Here is a 14647-nt window from a genome sequence, read left to right on the forward strand (position 1 = left end):
GAGGGAGAAAAAGAAGGGGAAAAGAGGAATGGGTGTTTACCTGGGGAAAGGATGTTGTCATCAGGCAAACCTAGTCCTGCCCCTTGGGAACCTGGCACAGTGCATCACCCCTCTGTACATGGCAAGCAGTACCCTAGCTCTACACAGGAGCAAAGACCCATTTAAGAGACAAGCTCCACCTACTCCCTCACTCTTTCTGCCATTTCTCTGAGAAGGCAGGTCTGTCTGTCTGTCAATCTATCTATCTATCTATCTATCTATCTATCTATCTTTTTCTTTCTCTCTCCCCCTTCTCTCTCTCTCTCCTCTTCCCTTCCCTTACTCCCTTCCCTTTCCCAATAAAGCTTCCCAAGTAACCTCTGGCTGGCTGGCATGTTCATCCCACCATGAGATGTGCCAAGATCCCCCTTGTGTCACATATCATAACAGGGAAGATAACGGATTGCCCCTGTATAAAGAGAAGAAAGATGTGGCCCATATGAAAGTGGTGGTTTATGAAGGTGTTTAATTTCAGTTAAGAATGTTAATTAATGACCTTAACGGAGCTTCTGAATCCTGGACTTCCATACTTTTATAGCCAGTCCTTGGTAGTCAGCCTCAGGAGAAGGAAGAGCCCAAACAAGGGAATGAACCTTGGTGACTAGCTTTAGGAATGTTATCTATCAGTTTTTAGCAAGGCACAAGGAGTGAGGGAGAAAGACAAGGCTGCCAGAGCCACGTTTTCCATGTTTGCGCTGGCTGGAATTCCTTTATTCCCACCTTTTTGTTTTATTACTGGGTCACTAAGTGTTGGGTAAGTGGGCATCATTCTCTCTGTCTGATTCCTGATGACAATGGGGCATCATTGTTAAGACACAAGTGTCAGAATATGATGAAAAGAATGATCCATGGTGAACAATGTCTTGAGGAACTGTGAGAGAAGCTCCACAAAAGAAGTCAGAGGGCCTTTTACCTCAGGAGCATTTCGTTTACTGGATTATTATTGGACATGATTTTGTGCCTTCTGTGACAAACATTTACATTTAATTTATAAGACCTGTTTATTCTTGTTGTGTGTGTCAGAACATAGCTATAGAACCCTATCTGGTCAGTGTACCCTGAATCTAGATATGGCCTTCTGTCTTGCTTTCATGCTTTTCCAGATATGACATATAATACATGCCAGGCAATTGCAGTTAAATTGTTGTGTCCTAAGAAAGTTCTGTGGAGGGGATGCTCTGCTAATTTTTAGTATGTGTTTGTGTTTACATGTTTTTTCTGATCATGTTTTTCTGAATTCAAACAACCTTCCTTAAATCACTGCTTTCTTTGTTTCATTCATGTATAAAACACACTGAAACTGAAGGAAGATTGTCTACAGCTTTAGACTGTAGTCCACCCCATTCTCTCAGGTCCTCAGATTCCAGGAGACAAAGATCTGTATAGGTTGACTAAAGAGTTGACACCCAAGGAAGCTGGGTTGGTAGTCAAGGTCAGGAGGAGCAGGCTGCTTCAGTCAACGTCCAGGTTCTGCAGTACAATCTGAGGCTAAGGAAGTCTGGTCTGTGCGGCTAGACCTGAATGTGGATTCATAGGAAACAGCTGGGGCTGATGCCGGAGTTGCTGAAGCAGTCTGTAGCTGCTATAAAATCTGTTGGGACAGATAGTCTAGAGACAGGGAAAGCTAAGGAGTTTAGAAAAGAAATTTTCTTTAGGGTTTCAATTTGAAACTTTAGTTTATGGTCCTGGCAGTTGGGAAGAGGACCAAGACTGGGGAATTGGGGGTAAGGGGAGTGGGAGGAGATCCCACCCTTCGGAATAGTCAAAGGCAGGAAAACTTAGACTATTGGTTGACAGGAGCACTTATCTGGAGTCCGTTGAGAGTTCTTGAGAATAGTCAGGGAAAAATAGATTAGCATATAAAGTTAATTGTGGAACAACTGCCTGAAAGCAGGATCTGGTTGTGTTGGGAAGAACATAATTTAAGAGGCTTTGTTGTATCAGAATAGTCTTTCCTGCAGTGCTTACATAGGTTCTACAATTGAAATCTTTTAGGAACATGGATGATTGGGGAGGTACTTGCAAATGATGAGAAGAATGATCTGTAACAGGTTTTGAAGGTTGGTGTGGAAAGGTTGAGAGAACTTGACTTTGGTTCGAAAAGGAGGACTTGAATTGTCAAGGGGATGAACAATCAGTTATGAGGGTGGGCCATTGGCAACTGAGATACCAGCAGCTAAAGGGTCTGTAGCTAATAATGGAGGGCTTTGAAGAGAGGCGCAAAGAAAGTAGTGGAAGGCACTGAAGGAAGTATCAGTGAAGCTTAGCAAAGAGTTTGTTGGTTGGCCTTGAACCAAGTGAGGGCTTGGCTATGAGAGTGTGTGTGTGTTGGAGAGGAGATGGATGTGGTTATGTCTTGTAATTGGGAGTGTAACATTTAGAGAGTCAGTTGGTGATGGAGGTATGGCAATCATCTGGGCAGAGGAAACAGTTTGAGTGTGAAAAAAGAGATGAGATGTGTGGGGGATGGGTATTCTTGAGGGAGCAGGCAACAGAGGGTGAGAATGAGTATGCAAAGTGAAGGCTAGGAAATACCTGTGTTGAAGGAAGGTCAAATATGTGCTTATCTGGGTTATGCAATAGGGTAGTGTGTAAGGAAGTGGAATGAGTGATTAAAGTGAGTCATAAAAGTAGGGTAAAAGGGTGGCTTGACAGGATGTCATGTTGGCACAATTATTGTCTTTAGTGATAATGGAGGAGACAGTCTGGCGTGGCCACCTGGCAGGAAAGAGCTGTCATCAGAATAAGAGTGTAAGCAGTAGTTAGAGGACCCTCTTGTGTATGAGAGGGATGAGGTAGGAGGTTTTTGAAAGATTCAGACAGGTGTGAAGATCTGGGGACTGTTGTTGAGGTAAAGGGTTAAGTATGGAGGGACTGAGGGGAGTGCGTGTAAGAAAAGTGACAAGTTTTTGATAAGAGAGAAGTTTGGAGAAATAGAATCTGAAACAGTAGGACCATTGGAGTTCTTTGTAAATTAGGAGTTGGGGAGATAGAATGGTGGGAATAGATTGTGAGAGGGGATCAATAGGTTGTGAGAGGGGATCCCAGAGTTTGTTAGATTTAGAGTCAATCAGAGGGACTGTGGCAAGGGCTTGTAGAGAGGGATGCCAGCTGTGGAACATTTTAAGTTTAAGGAATTGTTTGTTGATGGAAGGAAGAAGGATCTTGGTATAGGGAATGTACAAGGATGGGGTACCCAGGGACACATGAATGCAGGATATTGTTCATGAGGGCAGAGATAAGGAGTGAGGATGAACAAGATGGTTTAAAGTGGGTATCTATAGGTTGGTGTAACAGAGAATTTAGTTGACATGGGGAGAGGAGAGTTTAGCTTTGAAAGGTGAGAGCTGGGTGCCTCTGGAACTGAGGAAATTAAGAATTGAGGCAGTATCAAGTTGTCTATCAGGAAGGGAAGGGCTGCAAAGGAGGGGGTCATCTATACACTGAAATAGGCAGGAGGGAAAAAAGGGAAGGCAGGCCATGTCCATAGCAAGTGCCTGGTGGAAAATGTGGGGACTGTCTCTGAACCCTAGGGAAAAACAATCCAAGTCATTTGTCAGGACTGTTGAGTATCAGGATCTGTCCAAGTAAAGGCAAAAAGATCTTGAAAATTAGTACCTAGGAGTATTGAGGGAAAAAAAAAACATCTTGAAGGATTAGGACTGAAAAGCAAGTTGTATTGTCAGGGATAATGGGAAGAATAGCCTAAGGGTTAGAGACTTAAGGGTATGAAGGGAACAACAGCAGTATCAATGGAGCAAAGGTCTTGGACTAGGTGGAAGGTTCCATTAGGTTTTTGATTACTAATACGGAAGTATTGTAGGGTGAACAGGCAGAGCATAGAAATGATAGGTTTGAGGCTTAGGCAGAGGCTGGTTAAGGGTGGAGAGTATTGGGTTTTGGAAATGTAGGCAGCAGGGTCGTTGAGTATGACATGCAGTGAGAGAAAGGAAGGTGGCATCCCACAAAATAGGTTTAACTAAAGAACTAGACAGAAGATAAGAGGGGATTTGGGATTTGGGAGAATGAGAGAGTATACAAATGGAGGCTGAGGAAAGGAAGAGAAGAGACTCAGGAGTGTATTTTGACTATGCGTGAAGTAGAGGGGTGAGTGGGACCCAAACAGCATAGAGAGAAGGAAAGAAATCTGAAACAAGTTTGAATATACCTTAAATTACTTTTTTGGATCCATAAATGACTTTCACAGACCTTTATGACTTACTTAAGCTTTCACATCTTCAGACCTTAACACATTTTTGGGACTGTCATAACTTCAGACCCATATTTTTATTTTTATTTATTCTTCTATCATATATTACGTCCCAACCAGTTTCCTCTCCCTCCTCTTCTCTCAGAAAAGAGTAGGCCTCCAAGGGACATCAAGCAAACATGGCATAATAGAATTATAGGCTGCAATAAGATCAGACACATGTCATCATATCAAAGCTGGATGAGACAACACAGTAGGAGGAAAAGGGTTCCAAAAACAGACAAAAGAATCAGAGACAATCCCCTCTCCCACTGTTAGGAGTCCCACAAAAAAACACCAAGCTACTCAGCCTTAACATATATGTAGAGAATCTAGATTGGAGTCTTACAGGCTCCCTGATCTCTGTGAGTTCTCATGAGTCTCAGTCAGTTGATCTTATAGACACTCTTCTCATGGTGACCCTGCCTCCTCTGGTTTCTCCCATATTTCTTCCACTTTTTTGCAGGACTCCCTGAACTCCACCTAATGTTTGATGTGGGGTTCTGAAACTGCTCTCATCAGTTGCTGAATGAAGTCTCTCTGGTCTCTTTGATAGCAATTCTGCTAGGCTCCAGTTCCAGAACACTCTGCATGCAGGGCAAACTGTAAGTCAAAGGTTTTATGTAGGTTTTCTTTAGGTTTTGTGGCTAGGTTGGTGTCCAAATCCCTCCATTTGAGGCCTTGCCTGGTTACAGAAGATGGCTGCTTCAAGGTCTATATCCCCCATTACTGGGAGTCTTTGCTAAGGTTACTCTCATAAATTCCATGGAGTCTCCATAGCACTAGGTTTCCATCTCATGCTTGAAATACCCCCAACTAAAATTCAAGTCATTTCTCTCAGTATTTTCACTTTCCCACCCACCCCCCACTTTATCCCTCCTGTCCCCACCCCCAGTTTATCCAGGGAGATACTTCCTCCCCCACCCCACTTACGCCCTCCTTGTTGCATAGTCTGTCTGGATCTGTGGATTACAGCATGATTATTTTTTGCTTTACAGCTAATATCCACTTATAAATGAATACATACCACATTTGTCTTTCTGGGTCTGGGTTACCTCACTCAGGGTGATTTTTAGTAGTTTCATCCATTTGCCTACAAATTTCATGATGTCATTGTTTTTAACATCTGAGTACTACTATGCGTTGTGTAAATGTACCACATTTTCCTTATCCATTCTTCAGTTGAGAGACATTTAGGCTGTTTCCAGTTTCTGGCTATTATGAGTAAAGCCACAATGAACATAGTTTTTAAAAAAGTGTCTTTGTGATGATAGAATGGAGTCTCCTTTGGGTATATGCCCAAGAGAAATAGAGCTGGGTCTTGTACTTATATTCCCAGTTTTCTGAGAAACCACCCTATTGGTTACAAAAGCGGCTGTACAAGTTTGCATTCCCACCAGCAGTGGAGGAGTATTCCTCTTGCTCCACATCCTCAAGAGAATGAGCTGTCACTTGTGCTTTTGATATTAGCCATTATTACAGAGGTAAGATGGAATCTAGAACTAGTTCTAATTAGCATTTCCCTGGTGGCTAAGGATGTTGAACATTTATTTGAGTTTCTCAACCATTTTGGTTTCCTATGTTGAGTATTCTTTGTTTAGATCTGTACTCCATTTTTAATTGGATTATTTGAAAATCAATAGTATCCTTGAACTCATAGGCACAGTAGACCACTCCCTAAATATAGCACCAATAGCATAGACTCTGAGAACAACAACCAATAAATGGGACCTCCTGAAGCTGAGAAGCTTCTGTAAGGCAAAGGACATGGTAAATAAGAAGAAATGCCAGCCTGAAGAATGGGAAAAGATCTTCACCGAATCTGACAAAGGACTGATCTCCAAATTATAAAAAGAACTCAAGAAACTAGACACCAAATTACCAAATAATCCAATTTTAAAGTAGGGAACAAATCTCAACAGAGAATTCTCAACAGAAGAATCTCAAATAGCAGAAAGACATTTAACTCTGAAATGTCATCCTACACCTATCAGATCAAAAACACTGATGACAGCTTATGTTGGAGAGGATGTAAAGTAAGAGAATATTCCTCTACTGCTGGTAGGAGTGCAAACTGAATGGCCCAATTTAGAAATCAGTATGGCGATTTCTCAGAAAATTGGGAATCAACCTACCTCAAGACCCAGCATTACCACCCTCAGGCATATACCCAAAGGATGCTCAATCATACCAAAAGGACATTTGTTCAACAATGTTCATAGCAGCATTATTTATTTGTAATAGTCAGACCTGGAAACAACCTAGAAACCCTCAACCGAAGAATGGACAAAGAAAACATGTTGCATTTGTACAATGGAGTACTACTCAGCTGTGAAACACAATAACATCATGAAATTTGCAGACACAAATGGATGGAAATAGCTGGAATACCAGCATGGGACTGATCCAGACCTCAGGAACATGGGTTTCTGTAATGAAACCTCAGCAATCTATGGGACCTCCTGTAGAAGTTCAATACTTATCCCTAGCAAAGGTGTGGACTTTGGGAGCCCATTCCATATAGAGAATACACCCTGAGCCAACACACACGGAGGTAGGCCTAGGCCCTATCCCAAAGGATACTATAGACTCTGATGACACCCTATGGAAGGCCTCACCACCCAGGGGGAACAGAAAGGATATGTGATAGGTAGGGTTTTAGTTCGGGTGGTGGTGGTAGGGGAGGACGGGTGGAGAAGGGAACTGGCATTGCCATGTAAATCAACCCTGTTTCTAATTCAAACAAAAAAGATGAAAAAATAATCCTAAGTGAGGTAACCCAGACCCAGAAAGACAAACACAGTATGTATTCACTCAAAAGCAGATATTAGATGTAAAGCAAAGGATAACCAGACTACAATCCCAGCTCCAGAGAAGCTAGGTAACAAGGAGGACACTAAGAGGGATGCATGGATCACCCTGGGAAAGTTAAATAGATGAGATCTCCTGGGTAAACTGGAAGGGAGGGTGGTAGAGGGGAGGTGGAGTATGAGAACAGGAGAGAATGAGAAGGTCAAATTTAGGGACAGATGGAGAGGAAGAGCAATGAAAGAGATATCTTAATAGAGAGAGCCATTATGGGGTTAGGAAGAAACCTGGTGCCAGGGAAATTGTCAGGAATCCACAAGGAGGACCCCAGCTAAGACCCCCAGCAACAGTAGGGAGAGTGCCTGAACTAGCCTTCTCCTGTAATCATATTGGTGACTACCCTGTCATCATAGAACCTTCATCTAGTAACTGATAGAATTTCATTTTTTATAAGGTAATTGATTGTTAACTTGTATGTTTTAATTATTTTTAACCATTTATAGTAAGTCAATATAAGCTTTATAATGTTAGTACTTGCAGCTTTATGCCTGTTAACCTTGAACCTTACAGCGTGAGCTGAAGATTTAATTGGAGATTTTAAGCATGTAAACAAACTCTAAGTGTGGTAATCTTTTGTCGTAATAGGATATTACAGTTCTTTTTCTATGACTCAGTTTAAGCTGTAGGCAGTGTCAGGACAGGAGATGGTTCAGGTGGGAAAGTGGCAAGGACCTTGGCAGAGGGAGAAGTGAGATAACAAAGCCAAGGCCATAAACTGTAGGCAGCGGCTATAACAGTATAACAAGAGAGGTGGAGCAGACACTGGAGCAAGGGTGGCAGGGAATGCAGCTTTAGAACAGGCTAGACCTCCAGCTGGAAGGATGGGGATTTTTGGAGTGATGCAAGTGAGGAGGAAGCAGCACATCTGGAAAAAGCTCCGAGAGTCACAGTGGAAGAAGGAAGGATCTCAGCAGCCCAGACACCGGTCTAAGAAAGCTGCAGAACTTCCAGGAGGAAGCTAACTTACCAGAGGGGCACCACAGATGCCCAGAAGGACCTAAAGAAGTTGCTGGACTTAGCAGACCACTCTTTGGGGAGGTATTTAAGAAACAATCATTGAAAGGATTTTTGTGACCCGGAAATGGGCCTAAGGATGCTGCAGTTTTCAGGAAGAGTACAGATGTTGTTTGTTTAGGTTACCTGTTAAGGAGCATTGGAGAGGATGATATGGTTTTGCTTGTGCTCTGTGAGCATAGACTTCCTAACAGACCAGGTTGAACTGGGCCATGCAGAATGGACAGGACTAACACAGGGGTGGGTGTGTCTCTGTGTCAGATGGGTTAGGGGGAGAGGAGGCTGTTGCAGTGTTAGTGGAACTCAGGCAGGCTGCAAGGAAGGGGACTCTGGCAGCTGCAGGAGGTGAGGTCTGTAGTAGAGGCCTGGGGGCCATGAACTGTGGTATCCATGCGGAGACTAAAGCTGAGAGTTTGGGTGGGCTCTACAACAGCATGGGCTGTCCAGCAGGGGGTCAGGGCGGGCTGCATGGGCAGTGTAGCAGCATTTAGGAACAGAGGGCCTGGCAGACAGTATTCCTTCAGCCTTCACAGGGTTAGATAGGACATGGCAATATGGTTACAATAGCATATAGAAAAGTTCAGAGAATGTAAGAGTTACACAAATGGCTTGGAGCAGACAGAAAAGAAAGCAGAGACATGTTCAGGTGCCAAAGTTATTCTTAGGTGCTAAAGTGCACCCTTTTTGCAGATTTTTTTAATTGGAAACAAGATTGTTTTATATGTCAATCCAAGTTCCCTCTCCCTCCCCTCCTCCCCTACCACCCTCCTCAACTAAGACCCTACCTATCACATATCTGTTCTACTCCCCCTGGAGGGTGAGAACTTCCATAGGGTGTCATCAGAATCTATGGTATCTTTGGAATAGGGCCTAGGCCCACCCCCATGTGTCTTGGCTCAGGGAGTATCCCTCTATGTGGAATGGGCTCCCAAAGTCCACACCTATGCTAGAGATAAGTACTGAACTACTACAGGAGGTCCCGTAGATTTCTGAGGTTTCCTCACTAAAACCCATGTTCCTGGGGCCTGGATCAATCTCATGCTGGTATCCCAGCTATCAGTCTGGAGACCAAGAGCTCCCCGATGTTCAGGTCAGCTGTTTCTGTGGGTTTCACCAGCCTGGTCTGGAACCCTTTGCTCATCACTCATCCTTCTCTGCAACTGGATTCCAGTTCAGTTCAATGATCAGTTGTGGGTGTCGGCTTCTACTTCCACTAGCTGCTGGATGAAGGCTATAGAATGGCATATAAGTCAGTCATCAATCTCATTATCAGTGGAGGGTATTTAAGGTAGCCTCTCCTCTGTTGCTTAGATTGTTAGCTGGTGTCATCTTTGTAGATCTCCAGACATTTCCCTAGTGCCTGATTTCTCTGTAAACCAAAAATGTCTCCCTCTATTATGGTATCTCCATTCTTGTTTTCTTCTATTCTTCCCCCGACTCAAACTTTCTGCTCCCTCATGTCCTCTTCACCCCTCCTCTTCTCCCCTTCTCATTCTCCTAGCTTCCTCCCCCTCTTCTCGTGCTCCCAATTTGCTCAGGAGATCTTGTCCCTTTCCCCTTCTCCAGGGGACCATGTATGTCTCTCTTAGGGTCCTCCTTGTTTACTAGCTTCTCTGGCAGTGTGGATTGTAGGCTGGTAAACATTTACTCTATGTCTAAAATCCACATATGAGTGAGTACATACCATGTTTGTCTTTCTGTGATTTGGTTAACCTTGCTCAGAATGGTTTCTTCTAGGTCCATCCACTTTTCTGCGAATTTCAAGATTCCATTGTTTTTTTTTTCAGCTGAGTAGTACTCCATTGTATATGTACCACATTTTCTCTATCCATTCTTCAGCTGAGGGGCATCTAGGCTGCTTCCAGTTTCTGGCTATTACAAATAGTGCTGCTATGAACATTGTTGAACAGATGTCCTTGTATGAATGTGCATTTTTTGAGTATATACCTAAGAGTGGAATTGCTGGATCTTGTGGTAGACTGATTCCCATTTTCTTGAGGAGTCACCATACTGATTTCCTAAGTGGCTGTACAAGTTGACACTCCCACCAGCAGTGGAGGAGTGTTCCCCTTTCTCCACATCCTCTCCAGCATAAACTGTCATTGGTGTTTTTGATTTTAGCCATTCTGACAGGAGTAAGATGGTATCTCAGAGTTGTTTTGATTTGCATTTCCCTGATGGCTAAGGATGTTGAACACTTTCTTATGTGTCTCTCAGCCATTTTAGATTTCTCTATTGAGAACTGTCTATTTAGTTCTGTACCCCACTTTTTAATTAGAATGTTTGGTGTTTTGGAGACTAGCTCCTTGAGTTCTTTTTATATTTTGGAGATCAGCCCTCTGTCAGATGTGGGGTTGGTGAATATCTTTTCCCAGTCTGCAGGCTGCCGTTTTGTCTTGCTGACTGTGTCCTTTGCCTTACAAAAGCTTCTCAGTTTCAGGAGGTCCCATTAATCAATTGTTGATCTCAGTGTCTGTGCGACTGGTGTTATGTTCAGAAAGCAGTTCAAGGGTATTTCCCACTTTGTCTTCTAATAGGTTCAGTGTGGCTGGATTTATGTTGAGGAATTTGATCCATTTGGACTTAAATTTTGTGCATGGCAATAGACATGGATCTATCTGCAGTCTTCTACATGTCCGCATCCAGTTATGCCAGCACCATTTGTTCAAGATGCTTTCTTTATTCATCATAGAAATTTAGCTTCTTTGTCAAAAATCAAGTGTTCATAGGTGTGTGGGTTAATATCAGGGTTTTCAATTCTATTCCATTGGTTACCTGTTTATTTTTGTGCCAATACCAAGCTGTTTTCAAGACTGTAGCTCTGTAATAGAGCTTAAAGCCATGGATGGTGATGCCTCCAGAAGATCCTTTATTGTACAGAGTTGTTTTGGCTATCCTGGGTCTTTTGTTTTTCGATATAAAGTTGAGAATTGTTCTTTCAAGGTCTGTGAAGAGTTGTGTTGGGATTTTGATGGGGATTGCATTGAATTTGTAGATTGCTTTTGGCAAGATTGCCATTTTTACTATGTTGATCCTATCTATCCAAGAACATGGGAGATCTTTCCATTTTCTAGTATCTTCTTTAATTTCTTTCTTTAAAGACTCAAAGTTCTTGTAATACAGGTCTTTCACATTTTTGATTAGCATTACCGCAATGTATTTTATGTTGTTTGTGGCAATTGTAAAGGGTGATGTTTCTCTGATTTCTTTCTTCACCAATGTGTCATCTGTATATAGTAGGGCTACAGATTTTTTTGAGTTAATCTTGTATCCTGCCATAAAGTGCACCCTTAATATGAGTTTTTTAGATGGAGAGAGTATTTCCATGACCCAGTTAAGGTCAGTGAGCCAAAGTTGAGAGACCAGCATCCCCACATCTCTTGAGAGCTCAAAAACAGATATCTCTGGGACAGAGGGGTCATCACCCAGACTCCATCATCAAGAGTAGCAACCCCAGTGGATCCAAGACAGAACCTGGTACCTGTTGACCAGGTTTCCAGACAGTTAATAGCAGACACTGGGTTCCAACACTAAAAGTGAAAGGAAAGCTTGGCATCACAGAAAACTGAACAGAATGTGCTTACCAAAAGTATAGGAATTCACTGAGTTCAGGGGAAAACTCACCAATTATCCACTGTTGGATGGAGAAGGCTGGTGCCTGACGGTCTGAATATTCGAGAACTAGCTAAGGGAGGGAGTGTTCCTGAAGGCTGACCTGAGTCATGAAACCATATGAAAGGGAACAGTATCAATTCAGGAACCCCAAGACCAAGTTCTCAACATAAAGGAGATTTATTTGCCCTAGAAGGACAAAGGGCAGGGAATAAGAGACAAAGGCAGGAGATAGAAGACAAGAGAGAAGGGAAAAGGAACAAGGAAGATGAGGAAGGGGTATTTGTCCCAAGGAAACGAAGGATTGCCTCTGGATGAAAAGGAATCAAATTTAGCCCATAGGAAAATGGCAGTTTATAAAGGTAAAGGGGAATCCTCAGGTTAGGATGGGGTGTTTAATTTTAATAAGGCATGTTAATTAGGTGAACCAAAGGGGGCTTTTGATTGTTGGACTTCAATACTTTAATAGCTGGACCTTTGCAATCAGGAGGAAGACATGGCCAAATAAGGGAATACCTTTAGAAATATAATCTAAGGGCAGAAATATAATCTAAGGTAGAAAAAAATGGGAGAAATGGCAAGGTGTTCCAGAGCCATGTTTTCCATAGTCAAGCTGCCTAGGGTACTTTTATTGTACCTTTCGGGCCACAGCCAGGAAACCTTAGACACTGCTGATAAAACTGAAATAGCCTGCAGAGACATACCTGTTTTCCTAATGGCATCTCAAAAACACTGGGCAGTGGTGGCTCACGCCTTTAGTCCTGCCACTTGGGAGGCAAAGCCAGGCCAATCTCCGTGAGTTCAACACCAGCCTGATCTACAGAGTGAGTGCCAGGAGAGACTCCAAGGATACATGGAGAAACCCTGTCTCGAAAAACAAAACAAAACAAAAAGTGCTAAAGATGATTAATAAATTGTTCCTACTTAGGGCCCAAATCATTTATAACCCTGAGAGGTAACACTTCTCCGTCATTCAGAAACCTAAGCAATACCCCTCATCAATCCAACTTGCAGCTCACAAAGAGAAATTCTTAGAACATTTAACTTGTTTTAATTAGACCTTTCAGACAATGTAATTTAGCCTCGGGATTGCCTCCCAAGCCAAGACAGGAGCTAAAACTCTTGAGTTCTTAAAGAGTATGACTCAGTACTGTCCACCCACAGTTTCAGGCCACAGGCAAAGCCAACATGCACTTGAAGTTTAATTTTGTATTGAAGCATACTACATCCCACACATAGTCATATATTGCATATGTTTGACTGAACAGCTTTATACTCATGCATGTGCAGATGCAGATTGCATGAAAACACAAGGTCTAAGCTTAAAATGACTGACAAAGAGCCTACCTGGGAGACAAGATCAGAAAGGTAATGAGGATTATCACTTCTCGCTTAATACATTTATGAACTTATGTTAAATCTTTAATTGCATGCATTCTGATGATGAAATGAGGGTAATAGCATGTGGTATCAAATTCCTGTCACATTTATATTGGGTATGAAACATGTAGAAAGTAAAAGCATAAGAAGAAAAAGCACAATATGTTGGGAGAGGATAATGATATTCGGAACATGAGATTGTTGATGTGATAGCATATATTTATACTTGCATCTAAGTTGAGGACAAAGAATATTTGAAATTACAATTTTGTTGTTGTTCTCAGTAATAACAAAACTGGGACATGAGTTCCAACCCTAATGCCAATTCCCTCTTCTTTCTGACCCTTATATTCTACCTCTATAGGCTGAGCTGAGCCTCAACTCTTCTCTGCTTCAAATCTATGCCTCCTTTAACACGAGGTAATACTGAATACAGGAAGCTTTCTACCTCCTCCTCCTTCTCTTCCTCCTCATGGTCACTGTGCTGATCATTGGGTATACTTGCATGTACTTTGGGGACTCTCTTTCTTACCTGCATTGTGCCTGGTAATAAAAGGTTGAAACTAAGACAAAACATTTTTAAAAATGATAGTTATTGAGAATATACAGGAAAAGTTTTTGTTTTGATTTTTGTTTCCTCAAAGTAATTCTAATAAAATTTTAAGTCATTCATAAGATTGTTTATGAATGTATCTGAATAAATTCAAGTTAATCATGTAGAAGCACAACCCCCAAGTTCTTTTATATAAAATAAATGGATCCAAGATTCAGGAAGAAATTTTTAAATGTCTTAATGATTTTGTGGTTTCACCAAAGAAGTATTTTTCATAAAAGGCATTCCCAAGTGCCATGTTCATGGTAACGTTAGCAAAGGGAAAGGAGTCATATCAATGCGGAATCCTCCTAATGTTTGACCTTATATTTCCCTTTTGAACAAAAATTTTCTTAATCTGGATTCAAACCTGAAGTAATTATTGGTGACACCGAGCTGAAGAGCCTCCATTGCTTGCTCTTACTCAGTACATAGCATGATGAAGAAACAAAGGCACCTTGGAACATTGTCTTAATCCATTTTTACCTGCTTTATAAACAAAAGAAGGACAGGTAATCAGGGTGTGATGGAACATGCATGGAATCCCAGAATGTGGCAGGCAGAAGCAGAATGATGTGAAATTTAAGGTCTTATTCAGCTGCATAGAGTCTGAGTCCAGCCTGGATACCATGAGACCATATCAAAAAAGAGAAGTAAACTTCACAAACTGACCAGAAGTATCATGCTTTTATTTAAAACACACAAGGACTAAGTGATGCTGAATTTTATCTCACATTACAATAATTTTTCAGTTTTAGCTTTACAGTAAAATATATTAATAGTTTGCCATTAGATAAGAGTTAGCAATGCTAGAGACAATAAATCATTGGACAGCATAGGAAATTGCAGATGTGTTTGGGTGTGACCCTGAAAATTGTCCAGAATGGAAGATA

Source organism: Cricetulus griseus, chromosome 3 (genome assembly GCF_003668045.3).
Source record: "Cricetulus griseus strain 17A/GY chromosome 3, alternate assembly CriGri-PICRH-1.0, whole genome shotgun sequence".
Lineage (NCBI taxonomy): Eukaryota > Metazoa > Chordata > Mammalia > Rodentia > Cricetidae > Cricetulus > Cricetulus griseus.